This window comes from Sciurus carolinensis, unplaced genomic scaffold, assembly GCF_902686445.1.
Source record: "Sciurus carolinensis unplaced genomic scaffold, mSciCar1.2, whole genome shotgun sequence".
NCBI lineage: Eukaryota > Metazoa > Chordata > Mammalia > Rodentia > Sciuridae > Sciurus > Sciurus carolinensis.
Window position 1 is genome coordinate 75,967 of NW_025920140.1, and position 24,155 is coordinate 100,121.

The window sequence follows — 24,155 nt, forward strand, 5'->3', positions numbered from 1 at the left end:
ATTTCACCTGTGCATGGGCAAGTGCTGATTATCCAGGGCTTATGTGTCAGGCACTGTCCTAGTAACTTCCTAGGCAGCAAGTCCATTATTCATTGCAGAGGCCCAAGGAGGCCAGTGACATTACTGACCCTGTCACATACAAGAAGGTTGTGAGGCACAGAGGGCTTAGGTGAATTTCCCAGGTCCAGGAGGTAGCATCCTGGATAAGGTTGGAGCTTAGAGCTCTGCAACTCACTCAAAACAGTGGGGTGTGGTGAGACATGAGTAGATGGGATTGCATAGAACAGCAACTGAGAAAAAGCACAGGGGGATGCACTGGAAAACACAAATTGTCAAAGCATAACTCTAGAGAAGGTCTAAGGAACTCACAGGAAAACCCAAAACCAATGAAACAAACAAAAATCCTAAAGGAAAAATTAAAAACAGAAGAAACAGGTCCCCCAAAATACCCCATGAAATGATAAACTTTAATCCTGATAATCAATTACATTAAATGTTAATGGTCTAAATACACCAATAAAAACACAGAGATTGGCAGAATATATTAAATTATATGTTATCCATCAGGAACTCACTTCCAAAGTAACTATGGAGGCAGAAAAAAAATGGGAGTTCTTGAAATTCCAGAAATGAAAGAATTTTGAGATGGGTAACAAAAAGGGTGTAAATAGAATAAACTCTTCCTCACTACTCAGGTTCTTAAGTGGTATGAGACAGCTGAAGCACAAATAGTATATGATGTTCAATATCAAATTTAAGACAACTCCATTTCAGGAGTTGGCAGGGTAGTGACCTCATTGGAGGCCTCAGTGCTTTATCTCAGTGCTGAAACACTGATAACAGCATGCTGTGGCAGCCTGGGAGTGCACACATTGGCACCCAGGCAGCACTGAGAAGAGTATGCAAGTCACTGCTCCAGATAGTCAAAGTGGATTTGCAAGAAACCAGAGGGAAGAAAATAGAAAATAAATAATAGAACAACTGCCCTGAACCCTACCATAGCAATACTTAGTCAAGATGTCAATGATCTAAATATAACATTTGAAAGAGAGAGACAATGACAGAACTGATTAAAAGCCACCAGTCTATTACATGCTGTACATGAGAAGCTCATTCGAGCACAGTCAACTGGGGACTGGCAGTAAAGGAGGGGCACGCTGTGTCATGTCATGAATTTAGTAACACAGCAGTGGCCAGGTTAGTGCCAGATTAGTGGACTTTACAGTAAAGAATGACTTTACTGGGATCAGTAAATGACTGGGATCAGTGGGGGACATGACCCAATGAGAAAAGCATGTCTCCCCAATGATGTCTTAAATGGGTAAACACCAAACCATTGAGCCTCAAAACACAAGGACAAAAGATGACCCATCTGAACAGAGAAAGAGATACACCTATGATCAGAGTTGGAGGCTCCAACACTGAAGATATTGGCATTGGACACTTCGTATCAATAATTGACCTGTCAAATAAACAGATCTAACAGGCAGGAGTCAGTAAGGACAAAGTAAAAATGAACAATCCCATAATTGGCAGGATTTGATCAACATGCACAGGCTGCTTTGTGCATTGACCATAGACCACATATTTTAGCCAGGTTCACATGGAGTGTTTGCCAAGAGAGATCATCTCTGTGTTCACAAAGGAATCTCAACAACTTAGAAGAATCAAGGTTGCAATGAGAATGAATGTTCTCTTCCCATCATGAAATGAACCAGGAGTAAACAACAGGATCCCAGGAAAAATTTTAAACATGAATATGAAACAGAACCATTCTATATAACCCATGAGAAAAAGAGGAAGTCCCCAAGGACTTAATTTGTTGAAGCCACAAAGGAAAGAAATTGTACTTTGAGTTTTAGAAGAAGAAAATGACTCCAAAATTATGGTCATTAATTTCAGGGTGGTCATAATATAAAATGTACTAATTTGATAAAAGCCAAATTATATTGTTATATTGTGTGCATTTATGAATGTGTAGCAATGAATCCCTCCATTACATATGACTAAAATGCACCAGTAAAAAAAGTGGAAAAATCTTTTAAATATAATAATAAATGAAGTAAAAATTTTACTCTTTTGAAAAAAATGAGTTTGGAAATTAAGTACTACTGTCCCTCAAAATGTCCATGACACCCATCAAAAAGACCTAAAACAGTCCACTATAGATAAGGGAATTAATTTGGGATGGAGTTAAAGGACATCATCTTCTTGTAATATCTCTTTTCCTTTTTTCCTTTTTATTTTCAGTTGTGTGGTTTTTGAGCATAGATTCCCTCTCTCACATCACCCAATTTTAACATTTGGGATAATGGAATGTCTGTGCAACCAAGGACTTGATTTGAATATAAGAAATATAGCCTAATACTGAACCCACTCATGGTCACAAGTGAACTTCCAAGCAGCTTGAAAGAGCATGGAGAGATATATCAGTCAGCCTAACACAACACACAATGACAACATCTTGGTAAGGCATTGTGTCCTACACCCTGACATGTTTGTACAGAGCACTGAATGACACATGCTTATGCAAAACACAGGAAAACCAACATTGCTCATCCTGAAGTTCACATTAAACATCTTCCAGAAATCTCTGCTGTGTGATGCATTAGTCTGAAACCCATGTGCAGTCCTGTGACTTGGACACAGACCTCTGACCCTCTTATTTCTGGTCTTATGGTAGTCAGACAAGGAAAATGGCTTTGTTATACAACACAGTAATAACTCAAATTCTATTTTTATTTTTAAGTTTGACACTCAACCCTCAGCAATTTTTCACTAATGTTTCTTTCCATTTCTTTTGAAGGCTCACTACTGATCTCAAGTCCAACAGTAATTCAATACATGCAAGCTCTGGTAAAGAAATGATCCTTTAAACTTGACTTTTATAGAAGGCATGAGAGAGAGAGAGAGAGAGAGAGAGAGAGAGAGAGAGAGAGAGAGGGAGGGAGAGAGTAACATGTTGATTTGAAAAGATTTCTTAAACTATCTAAATACCCTGAAGACCCTGCTTTCCTTTCCCACACCCTAGAGTACCAGAAAGCCTACACAAGAAACATGGAAAAAGCATGAGCTAGAGACCTGGTGTTGTCTTAAAGTATACATATAGCCTGGGCATTAGTGAGGAGAAAAGAACTGTACAAAACCAAATCAGATGTTATAGCAAGGTGGTAAAAAGCCAATCTTTTGGGACTGAATTAACTCTGGCAAATTACAGAAGAAAAGAAAACAAAAATCAGGTGAGTCATTTTAAATTTATACTCAAGCAAACAAATTAATTTTGCTGTGATTTGAGACCATGTTTTGCCCTCATCTGAGGGGAAGAAGTAGCTCATTTTTACAGCCCTGGATATAACAACTGCATTGCTGGTCTTTATGCTCTCAATAATCCCTTGACTTTGCTTCATTTTTGTTTTTGTATTTGTTTTTTTAAGCTCTAAAAATGTTTGAAATTGAACTACACCCACATTAGCTGGAAAACTTAAATTGGTAGCAAGGTCCAACTTCTCTCCGAGAAAAATTTTCCCCCTAACATCTGACCCCAGTTTCTCCCCACACTGCCAGTCTCATTCAATCCCATAAAGCCTGGCACCCACCACTGAATTTGAGTCCACACATTATATTTTGGTGAATGACTAAAAATACCAGGCTACCTATTTTTAGCATGGATAATAAACATTATCTGTGTGTTTGGCTCCCAGGAGATTGTTTTTAGTCACAGAATTTAATACCCCTCCTTCCTGCCATGATTACTTTTAAAATGCAGACTCAGAAATAGCCCATGTACACAACATCAAAGGCCTGACTGCACTCAGAACTAGAAATATAGAAATATATAATATATAGAAATATAGAAATATACTATCCAGAATCAAAACTGGTGCATGAAATATGCAATCAACAAAAGTCAGAGGCCTGGATATCCAACACATCTTTGTTGAAGATTTCCACACTCCAACATGGTGCTGAAGACCAGCCCTCTTTTCAGTTTAGGTAGTGACCCATAATCTATTATGTGAATTAAATGAGAGATTGTAATGGAAACTGGGGTTAAAGAGGAAATGAACTGATGAGAAGAACTAGATTGGAAAGACTCTTCGTAGGATGAGGAAGAGTCTTAATTAATTTGAACAACTAGGGAGACTCCAAGGATGTTAATGGTCATGGTCTTTTCTTAATTAATTTGGCCAGCTGGGGAGACTCCAAGGATGTTAATAGTCATGGTCTTTCTATTTCTTTCTATTGTTCTTTAAACTGTTGGGTCAACCCATGTCAAAGACTTTGGTGATACTGATAAAAAGAAAGAATTTATTCATGTGATCCTGTTAGAGAGGTCACTGTCACTGATCCCAGGTTCTAGCAACTCCCACTCTGGACCTCATCAGTCACAACTTTCCCTATGCAATGAAACAGTCATAAGACCAAGGAGATAAGTCCACCCTTGGGAACCCACACTTACCCTCTTTTATAAGTTGTTTTGTGTATTCCCCAATTCACTTGAAGCCCTAATCCCTAGTACTTATTTTGAATGTGATCTAACTTAGAAACAGGATCTTTGCAGATACAGTCAGGCTAGTATGAGGGCAGATCCCAATTCAATATGACTGGCATCCCCATAAAAGGGTAAATTAAAGCACAGACATGCACACTGGCAAAATGCCATGCAAAGATAAAGGCAGAGATGGAGGTGATGTGTCTACAAGACAAGAAATGCCAAAGATTACTGGCAAACCACCAGAAGCTAGAGAAGAAGATTTTTCCTCACAACTCTAGGGAAAAATTTTTACTAATACTTTGACCTTGGGCTTCTAGTCTTCAGAACTATGAGTCAATGAATTTGTGTTGTTTAAGGTGCTCTGTAGTACTTTGTTACAAAGGTGTTAGCACAATAATACACACTTATTATAGAACATGCATTTTAGTCAGCATCCAGAACCCCTCTAGGACCTGCTGAGGGCAGAATGTGCCTCTGTATGTTTCCTCTAGGCCAAAGTAGTGGCTGAGGGACAGCTTGTGTACATCAGCTTGCACACAAGAGAGGCCTCCACTGGTACAGTCAGGAGAGAGAGGTAGGCAGAGAAAGGCTGCAAGCCTGGGCTGATGTCAGTTGTCTCCAGACCACATAATCCAACAGAGAATTAAAATAATTATCTTTAATTTATAAGAACTCTAATTTGAGGGCAGAGATATAGCTCAGTTGGTAGAGTGCTTGCCTCGCATGCACAAGACCCTGGGTTTGATTCCCAGGACCAAAAAAAAAAAAAAAAAAAGAATTCTAAATTTGTTTGAACCTTGCCTTCCAGGTAAAGATAAATGTGAGTGTATCAAAGGAAGAGGTTAACTTTTGCTTCTTATTAATGCCTTTCAACTTATTCTCTAACTTCTAAATTGCCTGACGTAGGGTACATGGATCTCCTTTTGTAATCTGACCTCAGTATCCCAAGAGCTAACAGGGGGTGGGCCTGTTAATTTTGTGCCAAGGTGCTGCAGTCCATGCAGTCAGTCTGAAATAAAGCTCACCCTGGCATCAGCCTTACACTTGAAAGTACCTCCATGGGGGAAACCCCTGTGTTCTCCTGCTGAATGAAATTGTATTTGTTTTTCAAAAAAAAAAAAAAAAAGACATGTTAAAGGCATAGCCTAAAAATAAAAATTCTTTAACCAAAATTTCCCACCAGAGTTAATTTCTTTTTAATTCCATAAGTTCCAAAGGAAAAGAGGAAAAAGAGCTTTGGGCAAGTCCAATTGTAGGCAGCAAAGCCACCCAGGACCCCTGGATTCACTGACCATTCACTTTTTAAGAATTTTAAGAATACCCACCCAATAATACTTAACCTCCATGTCAGAGGCCTGCCCTCAGCTCACCAAGGATCTGCCAAACCAGGCCAATGCATGGAAAAATATATTAGAGGAAATAGTATAAATCTATTTCAACTGACACCATGGTCTGAGGTACTGAAATTCAGAGAAAATGGAACACCTGAGACACAAACATATACACATAATGGTGCCAGTGAGTTCATACTTCCAGGGAGGCTGACACCTGACTTCAGGAGATTCATAACTGAAACAGAACAATTTTTTTGAAAAGGAGACTCTTGGGACTGGGGTTGTGTCTCAGTCGTAGAGTGCTTGCCTTGTATGAGTGAGGCCCTGGGTTCAGTCCTCAGCACTGTATAAAAATAAAATAAAGGTATTTTAAAAATAAAGAAAGAAAAGGAGACTCTTTTAAGAAAAATACGCAAATCAGAATGGCTAAACCAATGGCTAGATTAGGTCATAAAATGACCCCCAAAAATAAGCTTAAGAAGAGTTAAAGCAGAATTTATCTGGAATATTGGATATAAAAAAATTAATTTGGCAGCCACAGCAATGGTGTTTTTGTAGGTCACATGTTTAAACAACATTGAGGGAAAAGTAATTGAGAATGTCCTGAATACAATATAGAGAAAACACAGTTTTTTAAAAATGTTTGAGACATACTTGTGAGACCCAAATTAACATTTCAACAAGAGACCTGACTCTATTAACATATAAATAAATAAGCTCTCTGGACATCAAATGCCTCATAAAAAGAAAATTTTTATAAGTATGAATAAATCAGAAACATATATTCCAATTTGCCTAATCATTCATTGGATTTAGAATTGAAGGGGAATGCTGCTCAAAGCCAAATTCTTCAGAGGCTTTGCAGATTCCCCAAAATTTTGAAAGCCATTGGCAAGGCCAGGCAGATCCTTCATGGAATTCCACCTTGCCCTCCTGAACTGCAGTCTCCAGGGGAGGCACTTGCCCAGGGTGTATCCTGGACAAGAAAGGAGAGGGGGTAAGCATGGGTTTTCTATGTGCCAGGACCCTTGCCCTGATTGCCATAGCTACTGCTTGCATGAGGAGACATGCATGATGACCATTTGTGTCATGGGAGATGGGGACACAGAGGAGAGCAAAAGCAAAGCAGGCTGCAAATTCTAGCTCCCTACCCCCAGGAGCAGCTACCTTGGTGAACCTGGCCATGTTAGTAATGTCATGTCTCTTGACCTTGGTGTCCCCATCTGGAAATTAGGGCAAAGATGCATATAAGTAGCTCTCTCCTCCACTCTCTGGTGGTGATCAATATGGTACAGAAACCCTTTGAGTGGGGACTCCTGTCATCTCCACTCTAAAGTCCAAAAACAGCCCAGGAAGGATCCATAGACAGAGCAGCAGACCCTCAATCTTCACTTCAAGTCTGTGGTTCCCTAGACAAAGGTCTTCTCACTACACACTGCCAATTTCCTCAAAGGATCTCCACAGAACTGATTGGACTCTGGAGTCCTGGAATTGTCCTCCCAGAAAGGTTGGAACTGGGGGCCTCCCAACCCATGTGGGTGGCCTGAGGGCAGCTAGGAGGGGTCTTTCTCCAAGTTCTCTGGGGGGCACTCTGGTGCCAAGAACAGAATGAGCCACACACACTGCATGTAAGTGTTGAGGGGTATCCCCTGGTGCCAAAGTTCTTGGTCTCCTGGTGTGATTGACTCATGGGATGACAGAGAAGATGAAAGAAGGAGAGAAATTTGGAATCCTGCTTCAGTTCCCATTCACTGTCTCTCTGACTGGTGCTGTGTCATATGACTGTAAGAAGAGATGAATCAAAGTATAAAATGAAAATGAAATAATAATGTAGCACATGATCCATAAATTAATCAGGTAGATGATACCCAGCAGGTCATGAATGACTTCACACATGGTTTTATCAAAGGGGTAATTACAGCACAGTAAGACCAACACACATTGTTTCCACATGAGAGATAATGTTGTAAGTGATTAAAAGGGCTGAAGGTGGGGAATGTGCTCATCACAGAGACTGCTTGTGTGCTGGAATAAGAGTTTGTTTCAAATGAGAGCAGCACATATGTTTCCAGTGTGCTGAGAGAGGGAAGTCTTCTGAACTTCCTTGTGACTGTAGCCCAGGTTCTCTGTTAAAAGTTCCATAGACACACGGGTCAGAGTAGTGCAGCCTATAATCCCAGTGACACAGGAGACTTAGGCAGGAGGATTGCAAATTTGAGGCCAGCCTCGGCAACTAAGTAAGGCCCTCTGAAACTTAGTGAGACTGTGTCTCAAAATTAAAAAGGGGGGGACTGGGGTGTGGCTCAGTGGTAAAGCACCTTTGGGTTCAATACCTGGTACCTAAAGAAAAAGAAAGAAAGACCTTCCCTAGACTCACTTGAGCATCCCCCTTTCACCTCCTGACTCTGTTTTGTCCAAAAATGATCTGGACATTTCTTTGTGGCTTCTTCACCACAAATCTCACAGTCAAACAGTTATGGGGGCTGAGTAGCCTGGAACCAGAAACAGCCCAAATACGCACAATCCCATTAACAATGGGTCATGATTGACCTTCTCCCAAGAAGGTAGACATTGGTCAATCAGTACAGGAGAAGATGCTCAGTATCCTTTAGTCCAGGGGTGGAAATGCACCAGTTCACACCCCCCAATATCAGCATAGCCAGGAAAACAAAGAACACTCAGTGTTGGTAAGGACATGGAAAAACTGGAAGCTTTGTACATCCAGGGCAAGAAGGACAGTGGGGCAGTCACCAAGGAAAACAATTTAGACCTCCTAAAGTTAAATGGGCAACAACCAATCCACCAGCAATTTCACTCCAAGGCACATACATAAAAGAATTGAAAATGGAATCTCCAAAAAGTACTTGAACCTGAATGCTAGATTAGCCATGCATACTGCAACGTGGGTGAACCTCAAAAATATTATACACAGTGAAAAAGTTGGATACATGATACTACAGGTTGTGCAATTCCATGAAATCACCTCCACAGGCAATTCATGGAGACACAGCAGATTTCTGATTCCCAGTGAGTAGAGGGGAGAGAAATCAGAGAAATTACTTGCATGGGCAGGTCTCCCTCTCGGGTGATGCAAAGATACTCCAGGGTCAATGGTGTTTGCACAAACCTGGAGTGTGTTCAGCACTACTGAATCGTCCATTTTAAAAGGGTTCTTTTTATGTTATGTTCACTTCCCTTGGTCATCATAATAAATAAATGCTGCCCTCCACCTGCCAGAACAAAGGATGCTTGGTCTTGGACTCCAACTCAATATCTACACCTGGACTCTCCCTGGAGTTGACCTCCCAGGCCCTGTCATTCTGGTCTGCTGGATGGCTCCCCAGAGTGAGACACCAAACCTGCTCATTCTTGGAAGCATTTTTGACAGAATGTGCCTGCAGGTGACATGGATCATTACAAATTTTTTCCCTATAACTTTATCTTCATTTCCCTCTAGAAAAAGAAATTCATTCCTCAATTGAAAGGCATGTAGGTTGGCTCCACAATCTAGCTATTGTGAATTGAGATGGTATGAACATTGATGTGGCTGCATCACTGTAGTATGCTGATTTTAAGTCCTTTGGGTATTGGCCAAGGAGTGGGATAGCAATAGGTGTTGGTGAGGATGTGGGGAAAAGTACACTCATACATTGCTGCTGGGGTTGCAAATTAGTGCAGCCACTCTGGAAAGCAGTGTGGATATTCCTTAGAAAACTTGGGATGGAACCACCATTTGACCCAGCTATCCCACTCCTTGGCCCATACCCAAAGGACTTAAAATCAGTATACTACAGTGATGCAGCAACATAAATGCTCATAGCTTATCTATTCACAATAGTTAGATTCTGGAACCAACCTAGATGCCCTTCAATGGTTGAATGGATAAAGAAACTGTGGTATATATACACAAGGGAATATTATTGAGCCATAAAGAAGAAAAAATTATGGATTTGCAGGAGAATGGATGAAGTTGGAGAATATCATGCTAAGTGAGATAAGCCAATCCCCAAAAAATAAAGGATAAATGATCTCTCTGATAAGCTAATGATGATACATAATGGGGGAGGCAAGAATGAAAGAAGGATGGATTGTATAGAGAAAAAAGAGTGGTGGGAGGGGTGGGGGGAAGGAAAAATAACAGAATGAGACAAATATCATTATCCTATGTACATATGTGATTGCACAAATGGTATGACTCTACTTCATGTACAACCAGAGAAACAAGTTGTACCTCATTTGTTTACAATGAATCAAAATAAACAAATTTTTTTAAAAAAGAGGAAAAGTTATCAAAGATAAAAGAATTTAACAATACTATCAACCAAGAAGATCTAATTAACATTTATAGAATGCTCTTTACAACAACAGTAGAACACAGTCTCTTATCAACTGTCACCCAAAATGTACCGAGATAAACCACAACCTCAGACAGAAAACAACAAACTTCAACAGATGTAAACCAATTCAAAATAATAAAGAATATGTTCTCTAATCATAATGAAATCAAACTGGAAATAAAGACAAGAGGAAAACCTACAAACATTTAGAAATTAAGAAATTTCTAAACAATGAATGGTTTAAAGAAGTCACAAAGGAAATGAAAAAAACACAGACCTGAATTAAAGTGAATAATACCACATACCAAAATTAATGGGATGCAACTAAAGCTGTGCCAAAAGGAAAATGTCTAGTCCTAAATGAATACATTAAGAAAGAGGGAAGGTCTCAATAATCTGCTTCTACCTAGAAAAGAAAGGCAAAACAACCCAAAGTGAGTAGTAGGAAGGACATCGTAAAATAAAAGCAGAAGTCTATAAATTTGAAAACAAAAAATACAGCTAAAAATTTCTGTGGGGAAAAAACAAAACAAAATTGATAAATATTTTTATACATGTTCTTGTCATAGTAAAATAAAGTAAGATAAAATAGAACAAATAAATCACTATTATCAAAAATGAGACAGAAAATATTACAGCTCCTATACCCATTTAAAGGACAATAAGGGAATACTATGAACAACTTTGACAAATTTGGTAATTTAGTTCACAAATATGACAAATGAGAAGTCACTAAGATAACAAAATCCACCAACAAAAAATAGATACCTTGAATAAACCTATAACCATGAAGCAAGTGAAGTTTGTAATGAAAACCTCCTGAAAGCAAAATCTCCAGCCTACTTGTGTTTACTGGAAAACTTTACCAAATATTTGTGAAGAATGTATATTATATTTGCATGATCTCTTTCAGAAAATAGAAAGAAACCCTTTCCAACTCAATTAATGAGATATCACTATGAAACCCAAACTAAACAAAGACTTGGGGGGGCAGGGGGAAGAAGAAAGAAAGAAAACTTAGAAAAATCTTCAGCAAATATTGTTCTGGGTGTGTAGCACAGTAGTAAAGCACTTGCCTGGCTTGTGTGAGGCCCTGGGTTTGGTTCCAGCACTGCAAAAACTGAAAACAAAAACAAAAACAAAAAAACCCAAACAGAATACTTCAGCAAAATGTCAGCATATTCAATCCAACACTGTAAAAAAAATAGAGACCATAAAGGAGAGGAATTTATTTAAAGCATGTAAGAGTGATTCGATATTTCAAAATCAATTAATGTAATCTACTTCATCAACAGGCTGAAGATTAAAACGTCTATGATCCCTTCAACTGATGCAGAACATCCACAAAATTACCCACACACCAACTCTCAGCAAGTAAAGAACAGAAGACAACGACTTCAACTTGATAAAGAGTACCTACAGAAAATAACCAACATCAGCTTTAATATCACAATCATGGTATTCCTTGTTGGAAATTTGGATGCTTTCCACCTAAGAGCAGGAACAAGACAAGGTTGTCTGCTCTTGACACTTGCATTCATCATTGTGTTGGAAGTTTTAGCTCAGGCAATTAGGTGAAAAAAAAGTGAAAACTAAAAATAGAAGAAAGAAAAAGCATGCTGATTATAAAACTATAAATGAAACTGTCCCTATTTGCAAATAACTACCTCATAGAACAAGGCCTAACAAAGGCTATAGAGGACAAGGCCTTCATGTGGGAAACTTAACATTGTCCAAGTTATCACACATTTAACTCTTTTTGTCATTGTGTCCCCAGAAAATGTAACTAAGCTACTTAATGTTATCTGATTTTGTAAAATATCCTTTTTTTTTGTATGACCTGATTTTGGTAGAGATCTCTATATTTCTGTTACTTAGGGCTAGATAATCATACTAGCAAACATAATTTAAGCCTACCTGTGTACCTTAGGAAGGTCTGTAGACCTTAAACTGACTAAATATTTGTGACTCTGGCAGTTTCTATTGATAGTTATTAGGCACATTTGCCTAAGAATCTCTTTTGTAGCTTCCAGTCTTTATTATAGCATGTTAACACAAGTGTATTATTTAAGTTACATTTAACTATTGTTTCTTTTAAATGCCCAAGAATGGCTATATTTTGGTTTAACTATTTTGCTAGGTGTCTAAGATCAAGCTGGTCAAAGTGTCCTGTTCCTGTCTTGTTAAAGAATCACCTGAGTTCCCACAGGGGTCACTCATAGAGAACTTAAGAGCAGTTTCTTAGCTCAGTTAGTAGTGTTCATAAGGCAGGGTCTCCTTGATGAGGTGGCTTCCCCTGGATGCATGAGGGATGTCTCCCTTTTCCAATGATCCTTCTCTGCAGCAGTGCACTGATTGGCTTTTCATCATCCAGGGGTCTCATCGATCTCCCTGATTTGGAGGTTGTGTGACCCAGAGTTGCAAAGCTCCTTAGAGAAGTTCTCTTGTTCCCTGGATTCAGGCTGAGGGCAAGACCCAGATACTGGCTTTTCTTGGTCTCTGTATTTAATCTCAATCTCTAAGTTTGATCTTAACCATCCAGCAAGTCAGTCTCACCAGTCATAAAGTAAGAGTACTGGGCTTTAACTTCAATATTTATAACTTTACATTTATTTATCCTTTTATTAAAGTACCACCACATACTATCTGTTTTGTAGGTGATGGCTTATTATCACAAGTTACCTAGGTTGTATGTTCTGGAAATATCTACTTCTGCAAAATAGTAACAGGCAACAGTTTTACAAAATGAAATTAGCAAGAGTAAAAACATATTTAGCTTATATTATACCTATCTTAAATTTTGGTTGAGTTCTACATTATATCACCTTTTTGAGATCACAATAATTTTACAACAAGAACCAATCTTTTGAGTATAACTTTAAATAATCTGAAGTCTGGCTCATTTTAGAGCCATTGTAACATGCCATAAGGTGGGAGGCAGAGCCTTATCCCAGGTAAGGTTTGTCTTTTTACAGATACTAAGTAAAATGTTCTAATCCTGAAACTAATTTTTGCCTCTTTTGCCATGACCAGCATGCCCAAATTTTCAAGTTCAGTGAGGGACTAAGGAGTATTATAAAATAAAGGTTCATAAACACAGATTTTGAAGATTAAGCTGAGATCAGATGAGCTCTGTTCTCTGATGGAAATGCACATCTAAAGAGTTATGTCAGCAATCTTTATATATGTCTTATTATTAGGGTAAAGATTATGTAAGCATTATTCTTTGTTTTCAGGAGAGTTACAGAGACTAGAACATCTATGTGATTTTTTTCCCACAGCTGCAAAGTTCAATGTTAGGACCTCTGTGTAGCTCTCAAGGAAGTCCACTGTCCAAAGTTACTGTAAGGTAGGCAGGAACCAGAGAAGGGAGCTGAGGAAACACTGGTAATCTAGCAAAAGAATTCCTTCCTTCCCAAGAGCTGTGTGCCTGAGATCAATGTCAGAGCTGATAGGACTCCTGCACAGAGTCTCCCCAGGGATGGTACTGCCACATTAGTTAGGCCTCTTGTGCTCCTGCACAGGAACACTCCCAGGCACCAGGCATGCCACAATTATGAGGTCAGAGACCCCAATCTCAGTCACTTTTGTCCCATTTTTGCTACTGCACATTGCACTTTTACTTAAATGTCATTTTAAGGAGTCTACATCAATTGATTAGTAAGTCTATATGAACATTAGTTAACACACTTTAAAATTATATCCAAAACAGGAATCAAAGAAAGACTGAGAGAGCTTTTAACTTTTCTTTTGTGTGGCAAAATACCTTTATGTTTTATGATATGAACCTTTAAACAAATCAGGCTCTATCATTTAGAATACATTTACATTTAAAATTTTATCTCAGTGAAAGAAGTAACAAATTTTACATATACCTTATTGATAACAGGTTCTAAAACAGAACATTAAACAATAGAAATAAATCTCCAATAAAATTTACTCTTTAAGTTTAAAATTACCATTACAGACAAGTTTAGTCTGGAGAATAGCAGCTTGATAAATTTCCTGTTTTAAATACTTGTATACCTGGAAAATATGAACACATTTAGTATACAAAGAGTAAACATTCCACAATTACATTGATATCTTTATATTAACCAAATTTAGTTTTGAAAGAAAAATCTAGACTCTAATGTAGTACAATATTCTAACTGTTGTTTAACCATAATTGTATAAAACTCAATTTTCAAGACCAGTTGTCCTGAAGAATGAAGTTTAACAGATATAATGTTAAGAGTAAATTAGGGTCTCTAAGAAATCCTTGTCAATTTAACATATAAATTAAACTTTGGTTTATATAAGTACATTAGTATTTAACTTTAAGAAAAATCTTAAACAGCTTTAACTGATTGTCTCACATACTTGTAACCCACTTAGTTACATGCAAACTTGTTGACATTTGCCCTTTACTTACACAGACTTTATTAACACTTACTTAGACCCTCATGTATTTCATCACATAAACACTTTCTTACTCAGAAATATTTTGTTCTTCACTAAATATAGTTACATTTCTAGAGCCTTTTATTTTCTCTTCCTATCTGTTGACTTCTTTTAGTTCACATTCTGAAACAACTCTTATGAAATTTCTGAATTTAGATAAATTACTCCATATTAACAAAATAAAATACTTTGTTATTTATAGTACCCTAATTGAAACACAGTGAGAGGGGAGATGGTAACTCTAAATCCAAATCTAAGAGCTCCTTGGAGTTTTGCAGAACTGGAGGGGGAGGAGGGAGAAGTGGTAAGGGAGTAGATGGAACACTCACCCTCTGGGTTGGGGTTTTACCTGTTAGGACATAACTCTTAATAACCTTATTTTTAGTAATGACACAAAGCAATTTTAAACCCTTTTTAATTTACCAACCTATGAAAACACCAATAATGTTTAAGTATGTTACTCCATGGAATTTAAGGACTTAAGAGTACTTAATATTACTTAACAATTAGCATTTTAACTTTGCAAATTAATCAGATGTCTCTAACAAACACATTTGAGTAGTTCCATACATGTTAACTCTAATTTACTTATTTTGTAAAAAACAAGACATCAGACAAGTGTCCTGAACAGTATTTGCCATCTCTTTCCTGTTGAAGAAAAGTGTTAGAAACAATTGATATTAGACATTTTATTAACATCAACATTTCATTAGTTTGACCACCTAGAGTCTTGTGAGTTATTTCCAAAGACATTTCACTTTTATTAGTTTTACCCAATTTAAATTGAACCCTTTAAATCACATGAATATAAGTATTTGGATCCATTTTTGAAATTTTAATTTTATGCACACTTATTATTCATGTCAATTTTGTCAGGTACATACATAGACAATATGATATTAGACAATAGCATATACACATAAAACAAAAGCAGAGGCCTTGTAATGTTTATCTCCATTGCAATGTAACAGATGTTTAAAAATAACTCTAGAGTTGGATAAAAATAGAACTGGTCAAAAAATTATTAACCTAGGTATGTAGGATCAAAATTATGAGCTCAAAAAATACAGCATTAAAGAAAAACAAAACAAGAATTCTTCAGTCTCAGGTTGGTCCTCTGCTTAGACTGCTCCAGTCATATTCCAAGGCAGGCTTCAGCAAGGCCAGGTAGGGAAATTGCCTAAGACCTTTTAACCCTTTTTCCTGGTTGAGAAATCAGGTTAGGTTTGGATGCAGAAAATCATGAAACATTATTTCCCACTACTTTTGAGGAATGGGGCTGCTATATCATACTCCTTACTGTGACGTGCCACTGGTTGTTGGACTGGTTAGGGTTATTTAGGGTGGGGAGGGGACCATGAGAAATGTGGCTAGATATGTATCTCCACCTAAGTTTATTGCTGAGGAATATCCTGTTCTCCAGTTACTTGCAGAGAACAAAGAGGAGTAGCTGGAGGGGGCTATCTTTTACTTTCTCCAAGTGGTCCCGGGCTGAACTACAGGTTTTGTTTTACTCTCTTCTAAAGTCCAAAAGAGTAAATTTCAGGATCTACATTCTCTATTGGAACTCCCTTAAACAGGCATAAATCATTGTTACTGTAAGATAAAACAGTGCAGGTGGGATTAAACCTTCTCTCACTTCTGCCTTCCTTGCAACATGTAAAACTTTTCTCCAAACTTTGGGCTCCAAGTTCTGAGCCACAGAAATGCAAGGAGCTATCTTTTGAACCTTTTCCCAATGTGCTACTTGCTCCTTTTTGGACACCTTAACTTGCCTGCTCTTTAATAATCCTTTCAAAGCATTCACTTGAGGCTCCTTCACTGAAGGAGGTAAATTATCCATTGCGGAGGGTAACTCACCCGACCTAAAAAATGTCAGCAAAGAAGAATGTCAGCAAGTCCCTGTGGTGAGCATGACTCTTAAAATCATCATAGTGACCCATGGTTGAAGCTCACAGCATGCTCAGAAAAGTAGATGGAGAAGAATAATTCACACACAAAAGAGTACAACAGAGAGACAATAAAACGTTCTACACAAGGACACTCAGGCTACACACCATAGAGACCTACAGTGAACACAATACCAACAGACAGACTAAGACTTTTACAATCCACATATTAACCATTTCACAGACATTCAGACTCACACTCACACAACCAAATGCCTGCGACCAAATGCTCCAAGTGTCCCAGATCAAATGATGCTTCAAGCATCCCAGATGCTGCTTAATGTGACCCAATGGGGGCAGAGATGTCTCTCTCACCTCCAAGCCTAGAATCCTTTGGTGTGTCCACCCAGATCACATAGGCACACAAATCCAAATCGGGCCCTCATACAAATTGACCGGTCGCACAAAGTCTGGATCCTTCCAACTTACTGATCAGTGTTCAGACTCCACAGTTGGGGTCCCAGTTGTCTCCTTGGGGGGGGACAATTGAGGGAGCCATCCCATACAAGCCCCCAAAAGTTGTGCCCAGACCTCTGGGTAGGTGTTGTGCCCAAGCCCTGAACCACCATGACCATAAGGGAGACCAAGCCGTATGCAACTGCAGGAAGAGCCAGTTTATTCAAGCAGCTGCTTGGACATTCAACACAGACCAGCTTAGCAGTGAATGTTGAATACCCTGAGCACAAATTTACAAGCTGTTTTATACACTTCAGTCAAAGGGATTCAGTTTCTCTTTTACAATTGGAGGGTTTATGTCCTTGTTTGCATATTCAGGCTATAAAAGTTTCAGTTGCAATGTTTTAGTCACCATAGTAACCACTGGTCTATAGGAGGTCAGAGGTGAGGTCAGAGGTGAGGTCAGCTTGACCACAGTCGGGAGATCCTTCCTTACCCCTAGCAACAGCCTAAATTAGCTGTCAGGGCCATACTGTTATCTAGCTAGGCTAACTTCAGTTCATCTGCAGCTTTTCATTTTTAACCCCTTTTTAGCATCAGCAGCTCTGGCAACTTTTCAACTCATTGGGGCCTTATAGAATAAAAGTAGGAAAAAATCTCTGGGATCTAGCAATAGATAATTCTTAGATTTAACACCAAATACAATCACATTTAAAAAACTGGTAAATTGTACCACATCAAAATTTAACACATTTGCTCTGCAAAACACCCGTGAAAAAATAAAAAGACAGCTAAAGACTTCAAGAAAACATTTACAAATAACATATTTGATCAAGAATGAGAACGTAGAATATATTATGATCTCTCAAAACTCAACAGCATATAGAAGCAAAAATATCCAATCAGAAAATGGGCAAAAAAAGTAGTAGAGGCAGAACCCTTGGAGCTTCGCCCTCCGGGCTGGGCGGAGAAGGGTGGGGGGTGGGGGGGAGGGGGGCACCACTCAGTCTTTCTGCCCCTCCCATGCCCTACGCAGGCGTGCGGGGCGGGGTTCGGAATCCGCGCAGGCATCTGGGAACCTTGGTGACCCCGGGCGCTGGACTGGGAGCACAGGGGCGTGGGGCGCAATTGTGCAGATGGAGGACCGCGTGGCCGCAGTCTCAGAGCATCGGCGGAAGCAGCCTAGGTGTGGGAGTGGACCAGGGTGTCGCTGCGGCCCTTCGTGCCCTTCTCCAGGTGGCAGCGACTGGAGCTTCATCAACTGCTAGGAAGAGGAGGTGGACCTTCAGGGCCTGCCCAGAGCCACCATCACGTGCCACCTGGACCCACGCATGTTCGAGGACGGCCTGTGTGAGTGAGGGTTGGGCCTGGTGGAGGGCGGACCTTGTTGCCCATAGGAAATGGCTCGGGTAGCAGCACCGAGGTCAAGCCCCTGGAGGGGCGGGCGGCGACCCCAGGGACTAGCCTCCAAGGGCCCCTGCTCCTGGGGTGGCGCCCCGGCGCCCGGTTCTCTGAGTGCCTGCCAGCCGCAGCCAGCACTCAGAGGGGTTTTGTAGGCTCCGCTGGACCAGGACTCCTGACCTCTTCCCAGTGATGCCCTGGTGGTTATTCGAGTGCGGGAATAATTAGCACCCCAATCATCCAGGCAACCCCTGGGTTCCCCTGGGGCATTAGCCACAGACCTGCATTTACTCGGTATGGAAGGGAATCACCTCATTCATAGGGAGGAGGAAACAGATGTTGAGCGGCAGTGTGACTCACTCTTCATAAATATCACAATGTCTGTGCATGATTCGAAGAAAAGCCAGTGTTTGGGTAAGGATCCATGGTTGCTTATTATCCTGCAGTTCTTTGGCCAGTTTTGGTCGAATGGTGTTAGGAGGAAGAAGACCATTTTCAAAACCATTTTATGCCTTAATTTTAAAAATGAATGGTTATGTGCTATTGGAGTAGTGGAAAATATTTTTTCTCCATCTGCTCAAATACAGGTCAATTTAAGTCTATATATAGATAGCACAATAAATATTATTAACAGCTCACTCTAAACTCCTGTTCATGTAGTACTATCAATGGTTAAATGTTTTAAAACTGAGTGCTTATTTTATGATTTTGGTGGTTAGTTCCCATTTTGATGAAATACAAATGTGAATTTTTTCAGGCTTAGCAGAATTAGGTACCCTGTGTGATCCCTTACGGAGCTCTTTTATTAATAAACAAAATGGACTCACTGCCGCCTTTACTACAGTCCATAAACTTGGCATGTGTAAGTATCTTCTGTCCCCTCAGTAATGTGCCTTCTGTTTGTCTTTGTGCAGAATGCCTAAAATTCTGTCTTCAGTTGAGTAGTGAACATGTTTGTTTCTTCATAAAACAATTTTTATTCCTGCAGTGCTACCTCTGACTCTTTTATGATCTATGTTGGGTCAGACAGACTGCACAGATCAAAAGACTAAGCAAAGAGCTAGGACTTGACATTTATTTTATTTACTCTGTTGGATTACATGGTGAACACTTCTAGCCTCTGTCTCTTGTTACCCTACACATGACTGGGTACTGTCCATTACCATCTTATGGGAGGACTAGCAGAGGCTCCTAGTTCTAGGGAACCAGAACTCATTTCTTGCTCTTAGAGCTCAGAACCCCAGCATTGGACATTGCCTGTGGAAATTTCTACTTGTTAAAATACTTTTTTAAAGTCCCCACCACCACCTAGTACTCTATATTTTCTCATTAAATTTGCAATTTTCTTATCTACTCCTGCCTTTACTAAAATTCTGCTGCTGTTCTATGCTGTAAGAATGGAGGAAGTGGTTTCCCATAATATCCTCAGAGCACCCATTTAAAATCAGAAAGCATTACATCTCATCCTCTGAAAAACAATTCCAACTGCTTACCCAGAATGTATCCTGAAGATTCATTGTTACTTCACTAATCTGGAATTGAGGCTAGAGTTAGCTTTATCACATTTTTTTTTCTGATCATGCCTTGAGATGTCATTAGAGCTTTTATGAAGAAAAATTTGAAATGTACATAATTTTTAGTTAACTAGTACTTCTTCAGTTCCCTATTATATCTCAAGATCATCAGCAAGCTGCACACCTAGTTTTGTAAGTTTGTTGAGGAGAGCACCTGCAGACTCTGGAAGTATTGCAGCAACATGTAGGAAGAACCATTTGCTGGTCTCCAAAGCTGCCAGCTAGTAGAAGACTGTTCTCTCAGAGAGTGCTGTCTTACTTAGACATTTATTTTCTTCCTTAGAAACTCTAGGTGTCTCTAAAATATGGGTTAGTAAGCAGTTCATTAACAGACTGTGCAACCTATCAAGGTTTACTCTAGTACTTCTCAGAAATCATGTACTTCTAAACATGAATTTATAGCATCTTATGGAGAGATCAAGAGTGCAAAATCCAATGCAGTATAAACATGAAATCTGTTACTAATGTGTATTATTTTTGATACTCTTCTTTAATGCTTGTTTTTAATTTTAGATCAATGTTCCACATGATGATAGTTTTAAATTCAAAGAAATTGGAATTAAACATCAGTATCATGTAATGGCCCCAACTTTAAATAACCACACAAGTTCTTGGACCTGGTCAAAATGTAGTCAGAAATATATAACTGAGTTCCTACAGTAAGTCTAAATTTATATTACTTTAGTTGAGTAATTATTTATTAGATTTTAAGATTTGAAATGTGTATGTTCTTTTAAAGGGTTTAATTTTTGTTTAGTTTTTCATTGTTTAGACTTAAGCTTACTTTCACTGCACAAATGGATGTTTGACAAAAAAGGGTGTATATACATATTATACATATTATTTCACCCCTTTTAAAACAGGAATTACCTATCATGTTTTTTATTTGAAACTTTTCATATGATGAAAACGCCAGGGGGAAACTTAATGGTGATCACAGCTTCCATATATATATATATATGTTTTTGAATTTCTCAGATTTATTAGGTCATATTTGGGAGGAGTTGAATGGCTAAAGTTTGAGATGCCCCTAGAAAACAGAATAAAGTCAAGTGATAAGTTATTCAAATAGCTGTGTACAACCACAGAGTGGTGGCATTAAAATGTAAGCTCCCAAAGTCAGTGACCTTGACTGTGCTTTGCTCTCTCTCCTTGAGAAACATGAAAGTTGGAGACAGAATGAGACTTTTTGAGATTCCTTTTTTTGTTGTTGCTTAGAACTAAAACCATACAATCAAATGATTTGAAAACCCATTTTTACCACATTTTGACAGTTTGGGAATTATATTTGAGGCATTATTGTGATAGCAAAGTAGATCCAAAATTGTCATGTAAATTATATTGTGATGAATTTATGCTTATTACTTGTGTTTAAAAATTTTTTGTGTGGTATAAGGGATTGAACCCAGGGCTTTGTACATTTAGGCAGTTTATCGACTTCTCTACCATGATCTACATTCCCAGCCTTTTTTTTTTTTTTTTAATATTGCATCTCTAAGTTCCATTTGGGAATCAAGTGCAAACAAGCACACTAAAAATACTTTGTAAACCCTGAGGCTTTCATTATGCATGTTGACATGCATTCATTTTTAAATTATGATAAAATATTTTTCTTGAAAGCATGAGAATAGCAGCAAATGTGATAAAGAATGTTGTACTGAAACATATCAACCTGTATTTACAAGGTGTTATTTTCTGTCATTGGTACAGTACTGGCCATGGAGAATGCCTTCTTGATAAACCAAATGGAAGAATATATGATTAGTCTTTACAACTTCCTGGGTTAAGATGAACAAACAGTGGGAGCTTATGTTTGGTTCTGGATCACAAGTGTGTCCTTATTTGGTAAGAAAAACTCTGTCCCTTTGTTGAAGAACTACCATAACATTGTAGCTAGGATATATTTGAAAATATACACTTGTTCTCTTGAATGGAAAGAAAACTAACCACTGTTTTTAAATCTCTGAGAAATCTGATATTTGACAGAAAGGGGGTAAAAGTAAGAAACTAAAACTAGTTGAGTACTTGTTGTTTACCAGGTACTATGTGAGATACTTAAAAAATTTCTTTGTTAATTCTCACAGATTCCTATGAAATATTCTTTTAAAAAATGAGAAAAATGAGCCCCTGAGTATTAGTAAACTTTAAAAATTATAGTATTTTTATTTAGGTACCTCTAAATTTGAAACATTGTAAAATGATACATTTTTCTTTTGAGTACCATTGCAGTTGTGATGCTGTCCAGCGGAGTCAATTTGGCGTGGGGGACAAAAGAGTAGTGAGGCTCTTGAATTTGGAATGTTTTATTGGTGAATCAGGAAACCCGGGAACTGGAACCTCGATCCTGGAACCCCAACCTCAAATCTGGGTCCTCAAACCTTGAACCCCGGCTGGAGCGCCGGCTTATATCCCCTCCAGGAGGTGAAGGGTAGGGCTGATGCCAATTATGCAAAGATTAGGCAAGGAACTAGCTGCCCAATCATGGTAAAGGTCAAAAAATGAGCAGGCAGGATCAGGAGCACTCTGGAACACCTGTGCATGCATTGTGTGCCTGGACTTAATTGGATACAGCCAATGACAAATCACGTGGGTGTGCTTATGTTAATCAACCTCCTCACCATGGATGTGATCAAAGCAACTTCTGGCTGGCTGCTAGGCACCATCCTGGTGCAGTCTGCATGGCATAGCCCCCAACACAGTTGTACAGAGATTTTCACTGGTTCTATTTCTCTGCTGTTACTAATAAGCATGTTCCACTGACTTTATCCACATATAGTTGGCATATCAAGTAAAGGGCTTGTATAGAAAGAAAAACTTTTCAAATATTTATTTTCAAATGATATTATTTTGGGGGTAAGAGGAAATGTAGATGCTTTGATACTGAGTTGTTTTAAAGGCCTCAGGAATCTAACATACATTTTCTTTTACACAGGATTGAATACAGAAGAATTAAAGTTGCAACTTACTTAGTTTTAATTAAACTGTTACTTTATTTATTTTGAGGATTTTATTTTCTTTTAATTTCCACTAAAATAGCTGATCCTAACAGTTTTGTTACTGGCTTTATAATTATGAATTTATTTTGGGGGTCAGGTTAGGAGATAGTTTTTAATCACTATTACTGCTTTTGCAAATCCATGTCTCATTTTGCCAAGTAAGGTAGGCAATGTTGCTTTCTTCATTCCTTTGCATACCTTTGCCAGATTGTTTTCTGCCTTACTAGGTTATGAAAATATGGTATTCAGGTTGTAAACTGCTTTTGCTACTTTGATTGTGACCTACTATTGTGACATTTAAACAACACCTTTTTTAAAATTCTCTTTCTAGCACTCTCTCTCATTTCTTATGTACATTCAAGGAGTAACTTAATTGTATTAATTGTGTTTTGAAGCAGTCTGACTGTGATCATGTGTTAAATTACAAGGTCAAGAGAGACAAATGTGGAGTATGTTGTCGAGATAACTCTTCATGCAGGATAATGGCAGGTGTCTTCAGCAGTGCCCATGGTCAGCCATGTATTTGCTTCTAGTTTTCCCTTTTATTTAATGTAATAGTAGAGTACATAATGAAGGTATAATAGTAAGAGTTTGCTATTGTTTTTTGTGCTCTATACCCTCAATTCAAAATGATTAGGAAAGAAATACTTCCTAAATATAAAATTTATATCTTATACCAAATGTACTTTTAAATTAATGAATTTACACAACCAAGACAAATGTAATTATTAAAAATATAAAAGGTGTGTTTTAAGAGTAAGAAAAAATTCAGTGTTATTTGACCAAGATGTGTAAATAGTCCCCTAACGAATGTATCCTGTAATCTAAAATTTATATACTTATGATTTTTTTCAGGAAACTTGTTTTAAATTATTATCATTTGAACCACTCTTTTTTTGTTTTTTTGGTCTGACCTGGTCTGTTGTGTTTGTTATTAATATTGAAAATGTTGATTGAAGGCAAAGAATGAAACCATTAACAAATATTGGATTATAAGTATCATCATATTTGATTTCTCAAGCAGTATCTGAATTATAGATATTAATAATTGATATTTGACCTTGATTTGACTCAAAATGTTTATGACAATATCTCAGATATTTTCCATTCTAAAATTTTCTGGAGAAACATTTTTTTTTCTTTTTAATGAAATAAAAGCAGACCATTAAAACTTTTCTTGCACAGTAAGTGTAATATTTACAGCTATGTTATTCAACATTAAATTGTGTT

General features: G+C 38.2%; 1 pseudogene; it reads left to right on the forward strand.

The window, feature by feature from the left end:
• The first annotated feature begins 17,977 nt into the window (after positions 1 to 17,977).
• LOC124974247 (A disintegrin and metalloproteinase with thrombospondin motifs 20-like) overlaps positions 17,978 to 24,155 on the forward strand; it is a 40,643-nt pseudogene continuing 34,465 nt past the window's right edge.